Source organism: Pholcus phalangioides, unplaced genomic scaffold (genome assembly GCF_987345545.1).
Source record: "Pholcus phalangioides strain wild (caught in Gottingen) unplaced genomic scaffold, Ppha-v1.0 ptg000011l_1, whole genome shotgun sequence".
Taxonomy (NCBI): domain Eukaryota; kingdom Metazoa; phylum Arthropoda; class Arachnida; order Araneae; family Pholcidae; genus Pholcus; species Pholcus phalangioides.
In genome coordinates this window covers 14,506,976-14,530,939 of record NW_028301604.1, presented here as the reverse complement: position 1 = coordinate 14,530,939, position 23,964 = coordinate 14,506,976, and the positions used below count along the sequence as shown (strand labels likewise).

The 23,964-nt window shown below is 31.1% G+C and overlaps 1 pseudogene across 1 annotated transcript in view; it reads right to left on the bottom strand.

The window, feature by feature from the left end:
• Positions 1–15,959, bottom strand: part of LOC149080100 (glycine receptor subunit alpha-2-like) — a 41,200-nt pseudogene extending 25,241 nt beyond the window's left edge. The window contains exon 1 of the transcript XR_016193527.1: positions 15,730–15,959. The product of XR_016193527.1 is annotated as a glycine receptor subunit alpha-2-like (transcript). The remainder of the gene's footprint in view (positions 1–15,729) is intronic.
• Positions 15,960–23,964: the final 8,005 nt, after the last annotated feature.

Below are 23,964 nucleotides of genomic sequence, written 5' to 3'. Positions count from 1 at the left end.
CCGGGGCTTAGTGTTCGTCTTGGATTCGAGTATGCCGTCAGGTTTTGGAGACCATACTTACAGAGAGATATATATACTTCGTCGAGGGGTACAGAGAAGGGCCACGCGTGCTCTTGATGGCACACAAGGCTTGAGCTATCAAGAGAAACTTGATTTCTTGAATATGTTAACATTGGAAGAGCGCAGACGTCGGGGGAATATGATTAAAGTGTTTAAAATTTTCAACGGGATGGGTAAAATGGACCATGAGTTACATGAGTTATTAATATATCATCAATCAACTGCTTCGACAAGGACACACCAGTAACGATTTGTAAGGGATAATTCTAGGTTGTGGTTGTCGCAGGGAGTTTTTTTTTTTTAGTACGGTTGTGAATAAATGGAATAGCTTACTTTTCATAAACCAAAAAAAAGTTATCTGGAAAAAACTGGAATTTTTGAAAGGAAAACTCAATTCTTATTGCCGTAAATCATAAACATCATAATAATACCGTGAATAGATAAACATCCGAATACTTATAATATACATGTAACAACACTATTTGTCCTCTTTTGAGGGATTATCAAGATAAAGTAATGAACAAGATAATTTATCTTATTCATTATTTTTTTTTATTTAATTCTCAAATTAACTGAATGACTAAATGGAATGTTTTATCGAAATTAAATGAAATTATTCATAAAGCCATAATCTGATTATAAATAGTAAGACGCAAAATAAAAATATGGGCTTATATTACCTTTAAATCGTCTTTCAAGATGTAAAAAGATTCGTTGTTACAGATATATCTGCTTTAAATAATCATATTAAACATTTGAAGTATACATTAAAAAATTAATTGAAAATTTGTGTTTTGGAGATTAGATAAAAATTTTATGCTACGCATATAATTGGTTTTTTAGTTTATACATATAAAAAAACTACCTTTCTTCAAAATAAACTACAAGTTTGTTTGAGATATTATTAGATCAAACATTTTACTTCGAAAAGCTTAGAAGGACTATCTATTACTCATATACGTGGTATTTTACTTAATTTACTTTTTCATTTTACTTAATAGTGTTATAAATTTAATGAATTGAATATTTCTTTTCTTATTATTATAATTAGTATATATACTAATATATATATATACATATACATATATATACACTAATACATATATATATATACTAATTATTATTATAATTAGTATAATCACTAGCAAAATCGTTTCACAATTCAAGTTTTCCATCTCTGTTTGAAACTTTTAAATCAAATTTTAGTAGTTTAATAACTAATTCAATTGAAATGATCAAATTGATAAATTCGTTTAATCAAATGCCAAAATGGAATTTACTTCCCGTATCGTAAATGAAAATATCCATTATGACAGCTTCACAAAATCCGTGGAGTATATTTCCATCAATCTTAAGAAGATTTTAAATTAGTTAGTCCACGGATGAAAATCAAGTGAAAGAGAATGCAATCATTCAAAGATGTGAGTAGGAAAATGTTTACGTCAAAAGTGCTAAGCCATTTATAAGCTATGGACTAATGAAACTCGAAATATGCATCAGTATAAATTTCGTCATATGCTAATACGTCTTTGACATTTTAAAGCGTAAAGATTATTACACAAAAATAGATTATAATATGACGAGGTAAAATTCTATAATATACTGTTAATTCTATACTATAAATTCTATAATATATATTTTGTGTAAAATAACATATAGAATAGAATTTCTTTATGGCAGTACATATGGAAGGTTCGCACCATAAGTGAACCAAGTCCACCACATCTGATTTCCAGAAATTGGTTCTCAAAGTTTTTTTTGCACAATCAATCCTGCGGTGCACCGTTCATTCTAATGCCGCAGAATGCTCCATTAGAATGAACTAAGAACTTGGGTCACTGTGGCACTCAAAAATATTACATTTACGCTTATTTGGCACGAAAAACCTCACAATGTGGAAAAAATGGTCTTTGTTCACTCTTGTGCACTGAACTCCCCATGTACACTACATCAGTGGTTATCAGCCTGGGGTCATATTGCCCCCTTGTGTCCTGGGATATTCCAAGGGGCCCACAGATCAAAATCAAGTGAAAGAGGAGCCATGATAGGTGGTGTGAAGAAATAAGGCCTTTTCAAGTGTAATTATGGGGAAAAAAGAGTGGCTATTGCAGAATCCATCAGAATTGTCCATAAAACCAGTAACATCTCAACGTGTGGATCCCATCCAGGCATAGAACTACAGTTCATTTGGGGGGGGGGGGCTAATAATATCTGTGACTTCAAGAGTATAAGCATGTAACTTCCAGCTAAGTATGGGGCTCCGGAACATCGCTTTGCCCCCCATGATGTTAAGACAGCCTTACATGGAGTACGCACAAGAGGGAAGTTCACTGTACTCTATCCCAGGAGGTCCTGAGATAGACTTATTCAATATCGAATTACTTAAAAAAAACAAATTCAATAAGTATGAAGGGTTTTACTCCGGGAAGAGGGAGAGGATCCCTGAATAAGACTGGGCTGCACGAAAATAAAATATGGTCCAAAGATGGTTCATGGGCCAAAAGTATAGAAACTGCGCTACATGATAAAAAAATTTGATTTTCAAAAAAAAAATTTAAAAATATAGTAAAGATGAATAGATGTTATTTTATGCATTAGAAGGAAGAGAAAACATCCAAAATCTAAAGACGCCAACGTATGTGAGGCGATAAACACATCTAGAAAATCAAATAGTCTCGTATCCATTGGCGTGAAATGCAAACCGAGACATGCTATATATCTCAAGTCTCTGATTTCGCTTTGGTTTATTCTGGTGTTGTAGTCGACGGTAAGCAGAAAAAAAATCTACATCCTTTTCTCCTTAATAGTAGTAAGATAACTCAAGATGTTTGCTAAATATCAAAAAATATTTATTCAAACATAAAACATATTAAAACATATGTTTTAAATTATTTAAAAATTTGATTTATTTTTGTTTATTGTATGCCAAAATGTCCTTTAAAACGAAAGAAATTAATAAATTGATTAATTAATTAATTTTGGTCGATATCTATACTAGGACCATTTGAGTTAGGTACACATATATGTCCCTCAGGTCTTATCCTGAAAAAAGAATCATTAAAACCCTCTAAAACCATTTAAAACAGTTAAAAATGAAGGTACACATACTTGTGCCGAATTATCAACAAAATAATGGAAAAATAAATAGTGTGTAGTATAATAAATAAATTAGTATATTAAAATTAATAATATAAATTTTGCGAGAAAAAACGAAAAAGGATGTTGTTGGTGATGAGAACAAAACCAAATACCTATTTTTTTAATATTTTAATGAAATCCTGTAATTTTTCCTTTTAATGAATCCCTGTGGCATTTGGATGAAAATACATCAAGATATCGATGATTTTGAAATTCTTGTTTTTTCTTCACTTTTTACGTACCAAAATAAAAAATCTCAAAAATTTTCAAGACTTCGAAAAGGGGAAAAAATCAAGAAATTCAATCATTGATATCTCGATGAGTTTTCACCTAAATTTTACGGGGAATGAATTTATATTCCAACAATAAAGAATAGCGCAAATTTTGTCGAATGGTATTTTTTTAGTTGAAGGTTATATAAAAATTTTCAATTTTATATTACCTGCAATCACTATTTCAAGGACATGTCATTGTCGCAGCTGAATATCTATTTTTTTCCGATCATGTTCCACATTTTATTAAAACTTTGAATCAACTATAATTTTCATTCAAAATTATAGAAACACCTCCGTTTACATTTGCCAATGAATGGTTCGAAGGTACCAAGATTCTATGATATGCAAGCGTTTTTATTGGAGTTGGCATTTTCATGTCACGAGTTCAATCACCGTTATGTAGCTATAAATATAAACTAATATAGCTATAAACCGTTATGTGGCGTAATAAAAGTGAAGAAGTGTGAGTCAATTATACTATTTCTAACTACAGTATACATATATATCACAGTAAGGCTCCAGAGGCGGGCGATCACTACACCCAAGAGCTGAATAATATGGAAAAAAATTGTGTTCCGTATTTTACAGAGCAATCAAACGGAGAGAGAGAGGAGAGAGAGAACACCTCTTACACAAATAAATCGCCTCCCAACACAATTTTCTGGATCCGCGCTTGGCTTGTTATTGTTTGGCGCAGCATGACCTTGATGGTCCACGCATGAATAAAAACCAAACTGGTTTTAAAAAAAATTGGTTTTTAATGGTGCATATGCACCTTCGGATTGGATTGCTTTTAGTTTGGTTTTCATTCGTGTGAGGACCATCAAACTTATGCTGCGTCAAACAATGGCAAGCAGTATAATGTCTTGTGGTAAATTTTGCGTTACCCAGGTTGTGCCACGAGGAGGCCTACCACATTACAATCCACTGCACCCTCGAGTGGGTGATAGCACATGTCGCGGAAAATACATCAATAAATCTTCTTTTGGTGAAATGCTGCTGTGTGTACACTCCCTAAAGACACCCTCCACCGTGTTTGATATTGTGATTCGACTAGATATTATTATATGAATAAAAATGCTTGTTTAGATGTCTTATATTACCTCTTAAAGTTTGTTCCACGTATTTAGAATCACCCTGTATAACGATCATTTCTTCTACAAGCGTAATTTATTTGTCTATTTAAAAACTGATTCTCCCCCTCCCGCGTATAAATGAAAACATCTCTGCTGGAACGAAAATTTGTTGCGCTAACCACTTAGCCGTACTATTTGATTGGAACAACGTTGAATAAAATCAAACAAGATTACCTTTCTCTGTTTGTTTTGGGAAGCAGATTTATTGTATTTGTAGAATTAAAATACTCGTACGAGAAAACTTCAAAATTATTAGGATTGATAGATAAATAACCTGCTTGACTTGCTTCCCATATAAGTAGCTAGTAAAGCTAAAGATCATAAATCACACGGTCAACTATGTTTCAAAACATTTTCACTGAATGAAATATTGAAGTAAGAGAAAAGCAACGAGAAACTCTTTAACTGTGATGACATTGATTTCTTTGATCGGAAATCAAAATAAATAATCGTAAAATCATGATCAATGAAGAAAATTTTTATTTTTGACTGAATAAGTAATCAAAGTCTGAAATTTATCATCGAAGAAATTTCTATACTCTTGTTTTTTTCTTGTTCAATTATTTTCATTTTTCTTTATAAAAAAAGTACACGTATCACACAAAATAACAGCGATACTTGAACCTCCGCAATCGAAACTCACTCATCGTTTCAAACCGCTAAAATTTTGCTCGTGAATGTTAGAATTTACTTGCTTATCTAATCGAAAATCACGGCCAAATCTGATAAACAATTAGATTCATAATTAAGATTTGTGCAAAAAATACCTAGTTCAAAAGACAAAAATAAAACGGTCATTTTTATTCTTATCTCGAGAATAATCATCTTATCTCCCACGAAATTAGTATCAATTTCAATTTAGTCTTTGAAGTAGTTTGCCAGCACGAAAGTAACAAAAAAATTTACATAACATCCATACAATATAATGCTAATGTTTCGCAATAAATGTCTTTAGGACGAAGAAAATTGATGGAAAAGTATCAGTTGCAGTGTTCTCATATTATTTTATGGGGAAAAAACTTAGTACAGTATCGTTTAACTAGATGTAGTTTTGAATTGTTTTATGTCAGTTGTTTATCCCTTTTCATCCATGGCCCAAAACAATCATCACGAATAATTCGCGGCCCATTCGTCTATTTAGAATTTTTTTGTGGTGTCTTAACGGGTGAGCCAACGGAGTCTGAGCCAGGGCCTCGAATAAGAGGGGGTAACAAATTATTAAAAGCTTGCACTAAGCATGGAGTTTTTTTTATATAAATTTTGTAATTATATTTGTCGTTAATTTTCAATTGCAGTATATCTTTCAGCAATTTTTACATTATTGTCCTTTAATTCTAGAAATTATTTATAATTTTTTCTAAAAATTATGTATTCCTTTCTTTAGTTTCAAAGACTTTCGTCAATTACATTATGTGAATCTTTATTAATTTTTTTAGTGTTTGTTTTTGAATAAATATTTTTCAGCATTCCTGTGCTTTATGTTAATAATATATGTTATGCCTTTTCGAGTGCCGATATTTATGTATTTATTTATTTATGCAATATTGTTGGCCGAGAAGCCTACAAAAGAGGATGTGGTTGATTTGCACACAGATATTTTGTAACGTTGAACAAGAAATCAGTAGCCTTATCGTAGGGGAATCAACAATAGCAGAGTTGAGTTGGTTCCATTTAACTATGGTATTAGGAAAGAAACTGTATTCAAAACAGTCGGTAGAGGCAAAAATAGGTTTCAATTTTTTGGAGTGATCAAAGTCTTTTGGAGACATAGGAAGGCTTAATCGGAAACGTATCTTACCGGACGTATCGAAATTTAGATGACCATGAAAAATCTTATAAAGCATGGCTAATCGAGAGATAAGTCGGTGATATAATTATGTTTTACAAAAGTAATAATGAATATATATTATAAATATCCCCTATAAGTATATAAAATCATGGCTCAAGAGAGCCCTAAAAAATGTCTGAATCACAGTCCAATCCACTGAAATTATTGAGACGCCCCTGAAACCTGTAGAGCAACAAATAGATTTATAACTGGATTGCATGTGAATTTGCACGACCCATCTCAGAACCCCTGCGACCAAAGTTCGGGTTTGATCTAAGGGTTAAGAACTTTTTTCTCAATTAGTTTAGAAAATTAAGGAACCAAATTTTTCACAATCATTAATTTCACCCTAATATAAAAAATTAACGCAAATATCTAATTATAAAATATTCATGTCATAAACATCTAATATATATATAAATATTTCATAATCAAAAGAAGATAAAAGAAAGAAAAATCTCTTTTGATGTATCTTTCGAGAAAACCATGATGTTTTAAACAACGTAATACTCATATGTTACCTTATTTGGAATCATCCTGTTATGCAGTAGATTCACGTATTATGTTTTTTTCCCACGCATTTAGTACGTGTAGTTTTCTGTTTAAGTTCTTTCTAACTCACTTCTTGGCATTTAATGATTACTGGCAGAAAATGATGAGCTAAAAAAATAATTGTGGCCACTCAAGCTGAAAGCTCTGGCGTCTTAATAAAAAGATGCGCAAGGGGTGGAAATAATCTTTTTATATCTCATACTGTAAAAGTAAAAACAAAATTCCATTTCACTCGTTTCATTCATGTCGTCTTAAATCCTGAGAAAAAAAGAATAAAAAAATAAAGAAAAAAATCATCTATAGGATTGATCTTTGATACTCTTTCACTGAAAATGATCCATTTTCACTTCCAATCTTTATTTCTTTTGGAGAACAAGTTCTTTCGAGATGTATAAGAGGTATATAGAATATACCTAATATCTCGTTTTAAGAAAACTCTCGATACTAAAAAAGTAGATTTTTTTTCCTTTTGGTATTTTAGTATAATTTCTGATATTATTTATTCTAACTGAATTCACGCGAGCAGATATTGGAATTTTTTTAGAGAAAGAAATGAATGAAATTTTTCATTCACATTTCAATAACGTGCTATGGGATTTGTTAACTTAGTCGAAACTTCGAGAACAAACTTATGTGGTTTCAATTAGTAAAGATACTTCAATGTGCATAGAAATATGAAATTAGTCTTCTTTGTGCTCCTTAAATCTTGATACCGTCCTTTGTTGATAGTGTTAAAAAAAAGATGAGTAATTCTTCTTTTATGGCGCATTGTATTTTGGGTGTTTGCAAATGTGTTTTTAATAGTTATTCTATAAAAAGGAACAGTGTGCTAGATGAGAACTTAATGTGGATACCTCACACAAATCTTTCGGAATCATTTCTGAAAAAATCCAAAATATTTTCTCTCATATTATATAGATATATGTGTTAAGGGTTCTCCTACATTTCAACATGGTGAAAAACTGCTGTAGAAATATCATTTAAAATATTATTTTACCAGTTCTTTACTTCAAATTCTTCACTATAGATGTGTATTATTGTATATGCTATCTTATTATATTAACACCTTGCGTGCATGATAAAATAGCATGACATTAGTGCAATTGAATAAAAATGGATTCAAAATAAAGAAAACTGTTCAGTTCATAAAAAGGTGAAAAGGGCAGATTTCATTGACTCAATAGAAATTAAATTTTTAGTTTCAAAACTCAAAAAAAAATGATAAGTCCAGTATTTATGAATGGATCTCAAATCTTTTCCGTAATTTTATGAATAAAACAGTTTCCTTTATTTTGAATCAAATTTTATTCAATTACATTGATGTGCTGTTTTATCATACACGCAAGGTGTTGATGCATTCTTTTTAATTCGGAAAAAAAGAAGAGTTGAGATATGTAAAACATTTTATTAGTATAGGATAGCATATACAATAAAAAATGCGTGTACCAAACGAGAATTTTTTTTTTTTGAATGTCATATACGCAGAATGCTTTCTGCATTTTCGAAAAATAAAGATTCAATGAAGCCTATTATCACGTATGTTTTTTTTATTTCAAAAATATTCTTGAATATCTTCGTCCGAAAGTGGTTTTTTGGAATGACTATCCGAAACTTAAAAAAGCCTAGGGTTCTCTTACTGTTCTCTTTTTAGGGTGACCCATCAATCTTTACACTCTTGAAATGTCGTTTTAGTACCTGTAGCATATCTCTATCCCGTAACGTACCGCAACCAGATCCAATCCAATATGTTAAAGGGAATTTTCTAAAAGGTTTTTTGAATATACAACCTCTCTGTCCCTTTCTTCTACAAGCTCTGATATAGTAGACAAAATCTATTGATCAGTCCTAAACAACAGCGAAAAAACACAATGACGAGAGTCTGCTTCACATAGCAGCATTTTTATTTTTTTATTCGGCAGTGAGTAATATAACTTTTTTCTCCGTTCGGAGCTTTGTTGGCTCCCATAAAACCTTTTTTCCAAGAACAGCCTTATTTTTTTTAAAGCACTTTACTGCCTCCGTTTTGCTCAGTTATATAACGCACTTCTCCATTTCTAGCTCAACAGATATAAAACTAGGAAATGAACTTCGAGACACTCATCTGTTTTCTTTTTCTTATAGTCATAGAAAGGTTTGAAAATTAATAATAGAGACTAAAAAAATCTAGACCAAAGTCAATGTTGAAATGTATTCTGCGAATTGCAAATCTGCGATAATAATTGCAGCGTGATGAGTATTTCTGAGTAAAATTGAGCTCAAATTTATTCATTCGCTATTTGAGAAACTCTGTTTTATTAACTATTTAAAACATATTTATTCAACCCTTTAACTCTCAAGCATTGAAATATCCAGAGAAGGAAAATTTTGAGGGGTTATACTAAGCAAATGAGGGGTACTTTGAGTGCTATTACGTGACAAAAAAAATTGTTACCAATATTTAAAAAAATATAGGATGTTGCACTCTTCAAGCAACACACTGTATTTATATGGCATACATAGATTTAAATAGTATAAAAAGGGCATTTATTGTTTGCCGACTTACTTTTATATCATTGTTAAACAGCAATATGTCTCCTCCACATATGGTATTTCCCTCCAAATTGCAAGGGTTAAAAATCGTTCTTGCTTGGCTTATCATAAAACAGGTGAGGTGTACCTTCGAACCATTCTGCTGGTAATTATAGAAACTTCATGAACAGCTCACTAGTAAAAATCAGATGTTTAGGAGTTACTTAGAAGCATCAATGCCGAAACGAACTCAAAATATACAATGCCTGTACTTAGAAAATATAAGAAAACCATGTTTGGAGAAGCACGTCAGGTTAATAAGGGGTTAATTAAAATTATAGATATATCTATCAGACATGATATCAATCTCGTTAAAACTCGTTAAACTTTTCTAATTTGAAGTAAGATGCATTTATAAATAAAGTTGTGCTACATAAAATTATCTAATTAATAAACGTCTCATCTCAAGTATCAACAATTGATTACAATTTTTTAAACTGTTTTTAATTCATTGCCCATGTCTAAAATACGAGGTTCACGAATAAATATTCAATTCAAACGGTAGAGACTAAGTTTTTAAATATATATATATATATATATATATGGAAACGATTGCTATTCCTTTGTCAAATAACTATAGAACTGTCATGGTGGAAAGTTGGCGACACACATGGCTAGAAATGAAATAATTAAATCTCGTTTGCCGTTATTTACTCAAACTTCTTTTAAAAACAGCGTAATCCGATTACCCGAAAACTTAATGGCATCAAGACTTAAATATGATTACATATTACCGCGTTTCTAATTCGGATCTTCCTTTCGCTAATTTAATCAAAATATCAGGTATTATATTGTATCGTGCATTTGTTCATACTTAATTGAGTGGCAGGTGATTTTTGAATTATCTTTCCAAATAAACGTGTTCTTTCAATAAAATTATTGATTAAACACACAGCCCTGAATTGGGAACCAAAGAAATAATTATATGTTCATCCCCCATCTATCTGAATTCCTTTTAATTTTTTCATGCAAATGATTCACTTGATTTGATGATTCACTCCGATTTAAGTCTATTAAATTATTTAATACGATTCCCCCTCCCGATTCCTCTACGATTTCATATGCGTATATAAAAACCATAGAGTTATAAATTAAAATTATTTTTTCTCATTTATTGAATCCTTAAACCATTTTTGAGAAAAAACGTGAAATAATAAAAAAGTACATTTATAAAATTTATTTTAAAAAGAATGAGAAATTAGAAAACTAAATGCTTCTCAGCAATGCACTTTAATCAATAATAAAATACAGTACTTAATAAAATGGTTTTATCAAATTGTGCATGAGGTATTGAAAATTCTACAGAATTTCAATTTCAGATGTTCGAATGTATTGATTTGCTTAACGTTTGTAATTTTGAATATTCATAGTTTTAGCAGTTTTTGATTCGACACATTTTCGCTACAGTTTCCCCTCATCCATGAAAATTTTACAAAACTGCTTACTTCCCAAATTATCAATAGGCTTATTAATACTTCTAAATTATGTGTTTAACGTTCTCATTTCGGAAATTGCTTCTTTTACCCACGTTGGCAGTTTTCACAAAGAAACTTACAGCCTCTGTTCTGAGAAGACAATGGTTCTTTGAATACACTATTCAAAAAGATGAAGAAACGAAAAAGTGTTAGCGCATCAACGCACAAAACCAATGTCGAATAGTAATTAGGTACGTGCCAATAAGTTCCATCTCATCATCTTATTCTTCTTTTAAAATAATCATTTCTTTCAATCGAAAAATTAATTTTACCTTTTATTCAGAAATTCACAAAAGAACTGACATCACCAATAATTAAAACACAAAAAAATAGATTACCGAAGTAATGTGTATTAACCAGATGGAAGACTGAATTACATAGAATGTGTTAGCTTTTTTATAACACAGTACAAACTCCGAAATCCAGGCTTCTCGAGACTAAACCCTTGATCTACCACATTATAAAAAGTATAATAAGAAGGAAATGATAAATAAATATATAATGATAATAATAAATAATTATCATGTAAATTATTCGGTAGGTTTTTTTAGCTCTAATTATAAAAAAACAAAATGTTTTTCAAACAACTAGTAAATACATAAAAAATTATTTAGCCTGGTACTTTAAAGTGCCGTCAGTAGATGAAGGGTTAAGTGATAATTTTTAAATGCTTTTTATTCATATCATCATCAATATATTCTAGTCGCAGTGTCCTTGGCGCATTCAATGTCATTTATACAGCAGTCCTAATGCGGCTTTCGTCTCATCAACCGTTCGCCGTAGAGGTATGGTTCCTATTTAAAAAACGCTCAAAATGTGTTTAAGAATCGCTCTGTACCAGTTTCGAGAGCGAAGATGCAGTGGTTCATAAAATAAGAAATCTAAAGTTTGATACGATCCCTCTTCTAACTTCCAATTAGGCAGTCGTTGCCCACTCTCTCGTGATGCCAACAAAAAAAGTTCCACGCTTCAAAGTGCAATATTCACCGAGGTATTTTTTTTTTTTTTTTTTTTTGGATATAAAAATCAGAGAAAATTTGGGAAAGAGAACAGCATAAACTAACGAACAACAGTTCTTTCCCTCGTTTATGCCGTTTTTTCCCAACCTTTCGCCGAGTTTTGAATTCAAATATCGCAGCGAATAATGCACTCAGAAACGTGGATTTTTTTCTTTGTTGCCCTAGAGAGACGAATTCTCTAATTGAAAGTTAGAGGAGAGGGGAACAGCATAAAAATTTATATATTTTTTTATTTTATGAAACACTGTATTTTCACTCTCGAAACTGGTACAGAGTGATTGCTTACTCAACACACACACAATTTCGATTATTTTAATTATTTCTAAATTAGATCCATATCTTTACGACGAACGGTTGATGAGATAAAAGCCGCATTAGGACTTAGAGGGCTCCCTCTATTATATTACGTACACATAAATTATATCTGCACTTAACCTTTAGTACACATCATGAAAAAAGGAAATAATTTTCATGTACATTTTTTGGTAGGTCGTTTTAGTTCTAACTACGCCCTAGAAATAAAAAAAAAATCTAAAAATTACTTGGTGTACAGTGAATTAATTAACGTGGTACTTCAAAGTACCGTCACCACACTACGCTTACAATGAAAATAAAAAAACAAATTCAAAAATCATGTTGAATATTATTTGTGTTGTAGGATTTTTTTATTCATTTCACCACGAAGAAAACCATAATTTGTTTGATTTTACATTTTTATGGGGTGTAGTATACATAAGTGCAATTCAGTAAACACTTTTACTGTGGTGAAACATCTAATTGAATTTTATTAATTAATCTATTAATTATATATTTTTTGGTCACAGATAAATACCAACGCGGTGGTACTAACAACTTGTATTTGGAAAATACATCACGAACAGTATGAATCTGGTGGTTCATTATGATATTAAGATGGTCTGCTTCTCCATACAATGATGAACCCTATAATATAATTTTTTTTAGGATTTTATTTTAGTCCACAAATTCTCCTTATATAGAGATATTTCATTTATTTAGTTCTAAAAATAAAAAATACCGCACATTCGAATTATAATTGAATTCGAGTTCACCATTGTTTACGTACAATCTACACATCACCGTGTACTGACAGTATTCATAAGTACCACTCACAAATTTGCTTGGTTATTTGAAACATAGGTGTTATTTTATAAAAATGGTAGCATGAACCGAAATATGGATCAATAATGAAAAGGGAAAAAATAGTGCGTATTCACACACATGAACTATTTCCTTAGTATTACGCCTTTGCAAAGTTGCAACTATAACTGCTTACAATGATGACCACGAAAGTGAGTTTTTATTCATAAATCTTGGTCATATTTAAAAAACTACTTGTCCCACACTTTTGCTGTGATCTGGTAATTGTAAAGTAGTTATACAGCTTTAATACTTCAAAATTCAGACTACCAACAACGTATGTAAGGGGTATTACGGGAGTTAAAAGTTAGTGGTACTTTGAAGTGCCGGTAGAACTGAAAGGGCAATATACTGCAGATATATAAAAATAAGAGTCCTTTTTTATAACATTTCAATTCAAAATTCATAATTTCCGAGTTTGTTTATGTGTCAATATATTCGCAAATATCGTATGGAAATAACTCCGGTATTTTATGTCGTTCAATAGAAAGACTACAATTTTTCTACAATTATGTTTTGTTCGACATGATAAAAACATCACTTCTTTTATAATTACAAAGGTATCATCTTCCCAACTTTTTACCCTACCACCAAAGGGGACTTGACATATGGATAATTGGGACATTTTGTGTTTTTTATCAATCTTTACCTAATATTTTGCTTCATTTTTTTAAATGGAATTCTTCTCAGTTGAAAAATATGTTGAGGATTTAATCTGTTAATGTAGAAATTCTAATGCATCACATTATCAGTATTTATCATCTCTTAAATGTTGTTATATTCCGCATCTAAATCACTTCTTGGATTATTGTGAGTCTAAAACTCATGAACGTTTACAAATATTCCTAAATGCGTAGGTAAAATATGCCACATTACTCGATCTTTCAACACTACAGTATATTCAAAGATTTGGATCCATTGAAATTGGGTTGTCAAGATAAATACTGTAACTGGGTAGACGTTTGAAAACACTTATTAATTCTAGTTTCAAAAAAGGCGAAAAAATGGCTACTCTAAACATATGCCGATTTCAGTTTAAGGTAAGAAGCAAAAGTCCTAATATTAAAAGAAATGAATTCTCGGAGAAATATTTGCCCGATTTCGAAAATCCTACTGTTTTTGTAAAACTTAAGATAACCGGTATCATTACACCGGATTTATATTTTAACTGTATAATGCGATAGACTTCATACAAGCTCAATGTGTTTTTTACATGAAAAAAATATCATTAAAGTTCGTTCAATGCAATAGCTATGGAATAATTTCCAGTATTTTTTGAATCAAGAATAACAATTGATTCCAGAATTCCTATAGTTCAAAACGTTATATGCTTTAAATTGCAGTACAGTGAAACCTCGATATAACGATACTCTGTGGACAAAGAATAAATATCGTTGTAGAGTGATTATTGTTATATCGAGAGGTAGCAGTTTAACATTTGATTACAGACATTTCCAAGCAGGACTTAAAAAAATATCCTTGTACAAGGATTTATCTTTAGATAGAATATCGTCGTAGCGAGATTTCACTGTATATCGTTGTTGAGAATGAAAATTTTAGTGAGTTTTTCTCTAATGTCGACTTGGACTTGAACACTTTTTTTCCTTTGCACAGAATACGGAACATATGAAACACACTTCACATTTGGCAAAACATTAAATTCATTTGGCTCATAGATTTCTTTCACAAACTTAAATTTCTTAAAAATTAAATTAAATAAAAAAAACACTATACATATATAAAACTGTTTTAATATCCACATTAAATAAACTTGAAATAATTGACTATTTTGAAATGTAATTTAAACAAAGCACTTCAGCATTATCAGTTGATATTATCTCCATCTCATTAGTAGTTTTAATGAATAGAAAAATTGTTAGAAAAATTACTCATACAATTTCAAAATGATTTATTTGATGTAAACCCTAAAACATGAAGTATTTAATTCATATTTTTAAATTTGTGTCATCTTAACCCATTATTTCCCATTCTCTCTTTTTTGGGACGCTTGTTTTCATTTCTAATTGAGCAGTAGAATTTTTAGTTTTGATTGTTGTACCTAAATTTGGAACTGACTGCTATAAACGTTACAAAGTTAAAAATATTCTAAAATTTTAAATAAATGATGATTAATTAATTATTAATTAATAATTTCATTTTATGATAAAACTTTTTTCCCCAAATAGTTTTCCTTTCATATTTCATTCATATTATCATTTTTATGTAATTTTTTTTCAAAAAGTTGAATAATAGAGTTTTGGCATATAATGGGTTAATGGATAAAAATAGGGTCTCCAGGAATTTACACAATGAAAGACAACAATTAAGTTGACTTTAAATAAATAAGAATAAATTTGTAAAACTGATAATCGTAACGTCAATTTTTATACGTTGAAGAAAACTTTGCAACGTTTTTATGAAAAGATTTACATTTTACGAGGTATCCGCAATTTATTCCAGATTGTTTTTCTTCATATAATTACTATTGCTTTCATAGTAAAAATACACAGATTTACTTACCCAAGAATTGTAGTGCTGAAAAATATGAACGCAAAAAGTTTTCTTTTTGCATGTCCATTGGTGGCCATACTTAAATACGGATTGCCAAGTCTGAATATATCTGCTATAAATTTGCTGAATTTTTGTAAATATCTATGATTTTGATTATTATTCGAGTTGTTACTTTGGGGAAAATGCGTCTGCGTCTCAATGTTGCATCTGTAAAACTGCAAGAGTGGTATATAGCCTATCCCGGCACCTTCCTTCTGTGCAGAGTCTATCAACAATACTTCGCTGAGTCTAGAAAACGATTCGGAATGGCCGCTTTTTGGAGACTTGCACCGTCCCACTGACGCACGCGCACTACAAATTTAAGCCGAAAAAGTTTGATGGCTCTATGCTTATCTATTTTTTAGAGCCTGACGTGAGAAAAAATTAATATCTGCGTTTGACTTCAGATTTTCACATCCAGACATGCGAATAATTTTTTCTTCTTCAAATAGATAATCAAAACTATTTTATGGCAAAATATTTACTGCCTCGGTTTGGTTATGAACTCTAACTTACGAATGTCAAATTTTAAAAGTAGAATCGTAGCAAAAAATATTGAAAAACTGGTTCTAGATTTTAATAGGCGGTAAAAATCTCATTTTTATGAACTTGTTTTATTTTAAAAAGGTTAAAATAAAAATAATTTATATATATATTCATTTCGAAAGAAGTACATTCAAAAAGAGTCTTAAATATAACCTGGAAAAATGCTCAATAATTATTTCTTTCCTTAAAAATTTACGAAAAGTACTCAAAAACAATTCAAAAATGTAAATGAATTGAGTGAAAAAAATTTATAAAATCATTAAAAATTTTAAATCTGTGATAAATTGATAATAAAAATTCTTACTTTCGACAAATCCCTGCAGATACTATAATTTGCAATTTTCGACTTTTCGAGATTTGTTACGATGCCCTTTTAAAACGCACTCCCCTCCTATACTGGATAATGGTCGCAACTGAGACTTTTGAATTTGCTTTGTAAAACTGGACTTCCATTGGTTTGGTATTTGTAGGTCACACCCGGCACTCATGAAATATTTTCCTGCGATTCTTTCAAGACCGTAGACCAAACAATTCAAAAAGATCTTTCATCAATTCTTAGAATAACTAGATACGCTCACTATAACGAAATATTTTTCAGTGTTACACCAGAAAATTGTTTTTCACTGTACCTATATCTTGGAAACGCTTGATTTTTCAAATTAGGACAGACAGTTGCATTTTACGTGGTTACGGATACGTCATATTATGCCCTGACAAGAATTGCCTTAACTGTAACTATAGCTTTAATCATTCTCTCGACGCATTACATATTATTTTTGAATGTCTATTGCTTAATTTACGGAGAGCTGTCCTACTAAAATTGTGTATTTTCTGCCATCCCAACAGACAAAACTTTATTTTTAAAATATCGCACCTCTCTGAGAATCAGATTGGGAAACTATTTTTTTTTTATGATATTGCGAAGTCCCTGAATTTTTAAACATGTTTTCTAACATAAGATTTCATTTCAGGAACACCATCTTTTGTCTTATCTCGTAAAAATTTCTGATTCGGTACAAACTGAAAATCCGATTTCCAATTAGTTGAAATTGATTTTCAGTCAGGTTGTACAATGACAAATAAATCTAAAGACTGTACTTGGTGTTTTTCAATTGGCGTCCTTAACGAATACTTCTATTTCCAATAAATATTGTATTTCACGGAAACGCATTTTATAGTTTTATATTTACTGAAATTTTCATTGCTAGGAATCAATCCTAATGATGTTTATATGTTACGGTAAATGTGATAAATCCGGTTATTATACGCAATAACCTGTTATTATGCATAACACCGAGCATTTAGGTAAGTTTGAAAAAAATCCTTAAATTTATCACTTTTACCGGCGATTATACATAGTACCCAAGCGTCGTTGGTAAATTTGATAAATATCCCTAAATTAATCACTATTACTTTCGATTATGCTTAGTACCCGAGCATCCTTGGTAAATTTTATAACTACAGAAAAGTTATCGCTTTTACCGGTAATTATGCATAATACCCAAACGTCACCTTGTTGGTAAACATGATGAATCGTATTATATGGTATATATTATGCATGATAATTCATACATGTACTGCATCAGTATATCGGGGTACTATCGTAAAATTTGGTATCATTATATCGTAAAATTTGTTGTTATTATATCTTAAAATTTGGTATCATTATATCTTAAAATTTGGTATCATTATATCGTAAAATTTGGTATCATTATATCGTAAAATTTGGTATCATTATATCGTAAAATTTGGTATCATTATATCGTAAAATTTGGTATCATTATATCGTAAAATTTGGTATCATTATATCGTAAAATTTGGTATCATTATATCGTAAAATTTGGTATCATTATATCGTAAAATTTTGTATCATTATATCGTAAAATTTGGTATCATTATATCGGGGTAGGATAGTAAAATTTGGTATCATTATATTGGGGTACGATAGTAAAATTTGGTATCATTATATTGGGGTACGATAGTAAAATTTGTTGTCATTATATCGGGGTACGACTATATTCATTACACATACTAGACTCATTTGGAATTTTTTTCATATTTATCAAATTCACTAATTACAGTAGGGTATATTATACATAATCACAGATAAATGCTATACATATCAAGTATTTATCAAATTTACCAACGATACTTGTTTATTAAGCGTAATCGTCGGTAAAGGTACTTTTCAGTACTTATCAAATTTACCAACGACGCTTGGGTATCATGCATATTCACCAATAAAAGTAATAAATTTATCAAACTTATGAAGACGGATTGGTAAGTATGCATAATAACCGGTTACTGTATGCAATAACCGATTTATCGCATTTGCCGTAACATATAAAGTCACATATATTATTAAATTAGGTGACATGTGAATTAATTTTCTTTTTGAATAAGTTAAAACTATATTTTAAAAAAATTGTTAAGTAACTTGTATTTTACAAGTGCAAAATGTCACAATCGAGATTTTTAGATATTTATTGTCGGTATTAAACACGTAAGATCATGCTGATCGCATGCGAAATGTTAGTCATTATATAAACTGTAAAATTGTGTGTATGTGATCATTCGTTTGCGTTTTCAGTTTGCCTAAGGACGTCGTTTCACTCTTGGGAAATTTCCCATTTCCGATACATTTTCTAAGAAAATTTACTTTGCGATTTCCTTTTAACCAAGACGATTTGTTTTACTGAAGTAGTTCCTTTCTACCTGAGGGCTTCTTTCTCCAACTAAAAATGCGAAAAACAAATATCTCGGTACCGGCTGTTCCGTTCTAGTATATGTCTATGAATTTGTGCTAAAAGAAAATTTTAGGTAAAAAATACATATATCCACGCGCTTTCTTTTTCCCCTCTTTCTCTCTCATTGCTGTACTTCAAAACCAATTTATTCGTCTGAATTTGAATCGATGAATATTTCTTTCTCTTGGCAGAGTACAACAATCATTTCATCTAGATTTGATTCATGATCTCTATGCAAAATATAATTTTTCTCCCGGATTTCATTGTTATCGTTGGTTATTATAGCATCAAAATCAATGGTACGGTTCTTTGAAATTTGCTCATAATTTTTTTTTTTTTCGCTTCACTGTGAAAAGTCGATAGAGTAAGGATGAACACCTTCCTCCGGAATATTTTTGGAAAAAATGTCTCTCTAAATTTAATTCTCTGCAGTTTCTGGAACCAGTATTGTTCGTGTTGAGATTTTAGTTGCAATACAGAGGGTGGTAACTAACGACCACCCAATAACTACACACGTGATTAAATGTCTTATGATACTATCAACGTACGTATACCAAACGTGTAGTTGTGTGTGCGTGTGTGCACATTTCAAATTTTTACGAGATTGTTAATTATCACGATTTTCTAAGATTGCAATTTTTGAGTTCACTCGTGAGAGATTTAAAAAAAAACTACTGCCACCAAAAAATTCTGAAATTTTTCAGAAATGCTTACGTGCCATGTGTTAGTAAAATGAACTTTTTTTTAAGAAATTAACCCATAGGAAGTTTTTTTTTAAATATTCAATTCAGACTTTCGAAATTTATTCATTTTTTCAAACTTTAAAATTCATAAAACTGTAACGAATGATTTTACTAACATATACACATGTCGTATAAACATTTTTATAAAATTTCAGTGTAGGTTCAGTGTGTAATTCGGTGCAGTAGTTTTCTTTTCTTATTCTTGCGGATAAACTCAGAAACTGCAATTTCAGGAAATCGCGTTCAAAGTGTTTTTTCTTGTTCAAATTTTTACACTATTAATTTTAATTTTATTTTAAAAAATTAACTTGATTGACACAAAAGTTTTTGAATTTGATTTTCATAATTAAATGAAATATTTTTAGTCATGTTTGAAAAATAGAATTCACAGGGATCGTGGCCCCCTTTAAAGGAATTTTCACTCATCTAAGGGTGGATGATGTAGAACTTACATTTCCAAGCATAGAATTGCGTAAAAAGTTTCGGTGGAGCACTTTAACATTTTGTATGATCCTTTGGTCTGTTGGTCGCCAAGCACTCACGGTGTTTATGTGAAATTTTCCGTTAAAGGGTACAATTTTCTTGTCCGTTTCCGCGTTAGACAGGTTTCGTTTAATCCAGGTTTTTTAATGTGTATTTTGGCATTGAAATCACGGGACCACGTTTTTTTTTCGTTGAAGACAGCTTTCCGCATAATACAGGTTCCGTTAACGACAGGTTTCACTGTATTTATATGTATTTCTATGTTAAACTGTTCCCCGACTTACGCGAATTAAACTTACGTGGTTGTCGTCAGCCCCACCTATCGCGTAACTTCGGGGTATTACTGTACTATATTTTGTTTTTATAGGATATTGTTTTATAAATTAATATAAAATTTCCATTTATAGAAATGTGCGTTATACGATGCATTCATTCACATGCAATTCATGCACATTCATTATACATCTCTTAAGAATGTAATCAGAATTATGTATAACACAAATGTTCCAAAGTTTTGAAATCACTAAAAGTCTGTCTGTTCTCTCACTCACAATATAGATTCTCAAGAAAGTAATCCTCTTTTGGCTAACTTAGGAAATCTCTCTAAAACCTTGAGCAACATTACAATCCCTAGACATTCGCTTTTTCTTATTGTGTTCTTCAATTTGGTCGAAAGCTGGAAATCAAATGCGAGATTTTCAATGGTAGAAGGATTGAATCTATTTCGTTTTACTTTTCGCACGAGTGCTTTCTAATTAGTTTTCTATTTAACTTAGTCTTAATTTACCACGTTTACCAAACTGTTTTTGGTTATTTTAAGAAAGTTGTGGTTTCGAGAACTTCAGACAAAATTGCTGTATACATTAGAACAATGTCAAATTTATCATGACTTTCTACTACAGTATCTGAGATAATAAACGTTACCTGACATTGGTCACTCGTTTGTATTCTCTCATATTATTCGTATCGGAAATTAATGAATGTGATATCGTTAAACGTTTAATAATGCTTCAAACGCAATGCTGGTATATTTAAAATTTCTAAATTTGTTTTCACACTCGGTATCCCCAACACATGTGTTTACATTTATATAAATTTGCAAAATTATGTTCCTATAGACACAGTAGTTGTTACACACACAATATTGTTATTCAGTAATATTGATAAAAACGAAATGCAGATGCTAATCTCGGATCAACGCGTAGATGCTTTAATGAAAACATAAAAAACAGAATTCACACAATAAGAACCTAATGCGGCATGATAGGAAAGCATAACGCAAACATGTCGGGATTTTGTCCGAATCGTCATGCAGTTCACTCACGTTCAAATAACTCCATAACTATAAAAAATTATAAATTTTGGGAACTGTGTGCAAAAAAAGGGGTTACGTTTTGCAAAACGTGATATATATATATATATATATATATATATATTCACATATTTTATTCTTATATGGAGCATTAAGACAGAAAGAAACTCGCAAAAAATGTGGTATATATGCGCAAATACACGCGCAAGTGTCAAGCAATGGGCTGCAATTATGAGGAATACAATTCCTTTTTTTTTTTTTTTTGCTGCCTCTCCCCCATAAATAAATTTTAGCAAAAAATATCAACTAATTTTTTATGCGAAAATACATTATCTGTGTTTCTATGTACTTCTTTTAACCAAGATATATATTAACTTTGACTATGAATCGTCCAAATACTACAAGTATAATAATGACTACATCGTAGCCAAATCAATAAACTATTTACCCCATAAAAACTAAGAATTTTACTAACGTGCAGATATCAAAACTTTTCATTCGTATCAGAAATTTTTTTTTTAACAAAATAGATCTTTCGTACGTACTGATTTTTTAACAATGCCAGTAAGATAACAGTAGTAGCTTTTATGAAACTTATAGATCTTTTTCAAAAGACAAAAACAACTTTTGAGTTCTATTGGTGATATTCGATGTAGCATTCGTTCGAAGTAGTATTCGTTCATTGACGCAACATTTTTGAAGGAGAGTCTCTCGGTATAAATCTTGCGGCATTCGTAAAAAATATAATCCGAAAGTAAACGTTAGTAATGCGCGATTTCATGTCAAAATTCACCGCATCTCCTGTTGATTTTGCATGTTTCACCTCACAGCTTCGTCATTATCGAAATAGTTTATATTTATGGGCATCGATGACTTCTAGAGCTTATTTTAGGCGGATGAGTTCATACAATAAATAACACGAGATCGTTCCATGTGTAACATTTACAGAGAAGCGAAGAAAAAAAATGTTGTTCTCTCTGGCATTTTGTGAGGTAATTCGTGGTGAAGGGAAATAGGTCGGAAATTCTTGAGGCAAATAATCTTCCGGAGCAATTTCTCACTTTTTTTTTAACCTTTACGTTGAAGAAAGACGAGATAAGGCATTGGAGAACAGAAAAAAAACTCGATGTTGTTGCAAAGCCCGACGATATATTGAGGTAAGGATTAGCGTTCCTCGGCAGAAAGATATATTCGGAATAGAACATAGAATTGAAGGGAACAAACAGTCTCGAAAAAAAAGAATTGATGGAAGAACATGCTGAACGGTTAACACTCCAAATGCACTAAATTCCAACTGTACGTAATGGGGCGTTATGTACTACACAAAATTTCCATCTCTCGCAGTTTTGAAAAACTCTATGCTAGCTACACAAAAACAGTTCATTCATGTTGATTTGTCAGTTAAGATATACATTGATACCTCGGCTAACGAACGCCTTGGTTCATGAATTTTTCGGCTAACGAAGATTTTTTTCGTGATTTTTCTGCCTCGGCTAATGAATACAAATTCCACCATTGCGATAATATAACACTAGGGTTGCTTTTTGTTTTCTGCACCTAACCCATGACGAATGGGTACTGTCAAGAGTGGAAAGAAGAAATCCCTTGTTATTCCAATAGGTACTACCGACACCTTCCATAGCAGAAAGCCTACGTGCGAAGTTCGTAACGTCACTGAAGTCACCCATTTCGCCTATAGTCACTGCATATATTGCAAAAAAAAGGTAAAGATTCCACTTACGTCGGCCTGCTCTATCCAATGGCTACAGGTGAAATGGATGACTTAAAGTGACGTCAAAGCTTCGCGCGTAAGCTTTCTGTTATAAAAGGTGTTGGTACTACGCGTGTGGACACCGTGAGTGTTTGAATAATCTCCCGATATGCCAAAATAATGAAGTGCTTTGGGTTGCTATGAAACATTTATTAAAGGTGGCAAAATTACCTTTCACTGGTGAATTAAATTTCCTTTTCTTTTTCCACGTTATTATTTTTTATTTGCATATTTTGTTCCACGAAGTGTCGCACCGAGAGATGCTTGGCGTACAATTTCGTTTCCGATAAAGCTTTTTTTGCTTTCTTATGCATTAAAACACATTATTTTGATAAATAAGAATGTTTATTGTCATTGTATATTCATTTAGAATGAATATATTGCGATTGATATTTTTGAAATTGATTATTTTTATATCTTCCAAAAATATTTTTTTTTCGCGGTGTTCTGGTAATGGTTTGCACAAGGGTGTAGCTGGCAGGACTTCGGCTCGGGGGCCCGAAACAAAAAATTCTTAATTTTTTTTTTTTTTTTTTTCTCAATATAAATTCACTATATAGGGGCTCGTGAAAAATCTGGCCTAGCGTACGCGGGGAGGGGTTG